Here is a 3057-nt window from a genome sequence, read left to right as displayed (position 1 = left end):
TGGATGAAACATGGCCGTAACAACGATACAGGGTTTTCGAGGATTATATAGACATGTTCAGCGAGTTGTAGATTCGTTCAGGCATATAATAGACTCTTTCAGCGAGATATAGAATTGTTCGGAAGTAGGCGTTGACATGTTCAGCGATTCTGTAGAGCTGTCATTTGTTTTGTTTACACAATGTGCCGCAGGGTTCAATTTTTCATTCTTAAAAGTCCTAAAAGTTGCTAATAATCATTCTCCAAGCTGTTGAATACATAAATTAGTTGAAAAAAGCATATTTTTTTCGAAAACCGTTTGTTTACCTTCTGATGAGAATGATCCAACTTGCAGTCCAAGGGGAACGAAAGTGACAGCTCTACAGTATAACCGAACATGTCTACGCCTACTTCCGAACAATTCTATATCTCGCTGAAAGAGTCTATTATATGCCTGAACGAATCTACAACTCGCTGAACATGTCTATATTATCCTCGAAAACCCTGTAATAGATGGCAACAAAATTCAACATCAAATTTCAAGGCCAATGAATTAGTGCAAGATGCCTTTATTTGGATGTAACATGGCCGTAACAACGATAATTTTTTTTTCTTTGGCACAACAACCACTGTCGGTCAAGGGCCTGCCAAGTACCCACTAGTGAAGTGAGCTTGGCTTTCAGTGACTTATTGTTACCATAGCAGGATAGTCAGTCCGACGTATGGGAGCACGGTCTATTTAGGGCTTGAACCCATGACGGGCATGTTGTTAAGTACGTTGACAACGATAATAGATGGCAACAAAGTTCAACATCAAATTTCAAGGCCATTCAAATAGTGCAAGATGGCTTCATTTGGATGAAACATGGCCGAAACAACGATAATAGATGGCAACAAAATTCAACATCAAATTTCAAGGCCATTCAAATAGTGCAAGATGGCTTCATTTGGATGAAACATGGCCGTAACAACGATAATAGATGGCAACAAAATTCAACATCAAATTTCAAGGCCAATGAATTAGTGCAAGATGCCTTTATTTGGATGTAACATGGCCGTAACAACGATAATTGTTGTTTTCTTTGGCTCAACAACCACTGTCGGTCAAGGGCCTGCCAAGTACCCACTAGTGAAGTGAGCTTGGCTTTCAGTGACTTATTGTAACCATAGCAGAATAGTCAGTCCTACGTATGGGAGCACGGTATATTTGAGACTTGCCCGTCATGTGGCATGTTGTTAAGTACGTTAACAACAATAATAGATGGCAACAAAATTCAACATCAAATTTCAAGGCCATTCAAATAGTGCAAGATGGCTTCATTTGGATGAAACATGGCCGTAACAACGATAATAGATGGCAACAAAATTCAACATCAAATTTCAAGGCCATTCAAATAGTGCAAGATGGCTTCATTTGGATGAAACATGGCCGTAACAACGATAATAGATGGCAACAAAATTCAACATCAAATTTCAAGGCCATTCAAATAGTGCAAGATGACTTCATTTAGATGAAACATGGCCGTAACAACGATAATAGATGGCAACAAAATTCAATATCAAATTTCAAGGCCATTCAAATAGTGCAAGATGGCTTCATTTGGATGAAACATGGCCGTAACAACGATAATAGATGGCAACAAAATTCAACATCAAATTTCAAGGCCAATGAATTAGTGCAAGATGGCTTCATTTGGTTGAAACATGGCCGTAACAACGATAATAGATGGCAATAAAATTCAACATCAAATTTCAAGGCCAATGAATTAGTGCAAGATGCGTTTATTTGGATGTAACATGGCCGTAACAACGATAATTTTTTTTTCTTTGGCACAACAACCACTGTCGGTCAAGGGCCTGCCAAGTACCCACTAGTGAAGTGAGCTTGGCTTTCAGTGACTTATTGTTACCATAGCAGGATAGTCAGTCCTACGTATGGGAGCACGGTCTATTCGGGGCTTGAACCCATGACGGGCATGTTGTTAAGTACGTTAACAACGATAATAGATGGCAACAAAATTCAACATCAAATTTCAAGGCCATTGCATTAGTGCAAAATGGCTTCATTTGGATGTAACATGGTCGTAACAACGATAATAGATGGCAACAAAATTCAACATCAAATTTCAAGGTCATTCAAATAGTGCAAAATGGCTTCATTTGGATGAAACATGGCCGTAACAACGATAATAGATGGCAACAAAATTCAACATCAAATTTCAAGGCCATTCAAATAGTGCAAGATGGTTTCATTTGGATGAAACATGGCCGTAACAACGATAATAGATGGCAACAAAATTCAACATCAAATTTCAAGGCCATTGAATTAGTGCAAGATGCCTTTATTTGGATGTAACATGGCCGTAACAACGATAATTTTTGTTTTCTTTGGCACAACAACCACTGTCGGTCAAGGGCCTGCCAAGTACCCACTAGTGAAGTGAGCTTGGCTTTCAGTGACTTATTGTTACCATAGCAGGATAGTCAGTCCTACGTATGGGAGCACGGTCTATTCGGGGCTTGAACCCATGACGGGCATGTTGTTAAGTACGTTAACAACGATAATAGATGGCAACAAAATTCAACATCAAATTTCAAGGCCATTCAAATAGTGCAAGATGGCTTCATTTGGATGAAACATGGCCGTAACAACGATAATAGATGGCAACAAACTCAACATCAAATTTCAAGGCCATTGAAATAGTGCAAAATGGCTTCATTTGGATGAAACATGGCCGTAACAACGATAATAGATGGCAACAAAATTCAACATCAAATTTCAAGGCCATTGAATTAGTGCAAGATGGTTTCATTTGGATGAAACATGGCCGTAACAACAATAATAGATGGCAACAAAATTCAACATCAAATTTCAAGGCCAATGAATTAGTGCAAGATGCCTTTATTTAGATGTAACATGGCCGTAACAACGATAATTTTTTTTTCTTTGGCACAACAACCACTGTCGGTCAAGGGCCTGCCAAGTACCCACTAGTGAAGTGAGCTTGGCTTTCAGTGACTTATTGTTACCATAGCAGGATAGTCAGTCCGACGTATGGGAGCACGGTCTATTTAGGGC

Source organism: Anopheles gambiae, unplaced genomic scaffold (genome assembly GCF_943734735.2).
Source record: "Anopheles gambiae unplaced genomic scaffold, idAnoGambNW_F1_1 scaffold_32, whole genome shotgun sequence".
NCBI classification, from domain to species: Eukaryota; Metazoa; Arthropoda; class Insecta; order Diptera; family Culicidae; genus Anopheles; species Anopheles gambiae.
Note: the sequence above shows the minus strand (reverse complement) of the source record.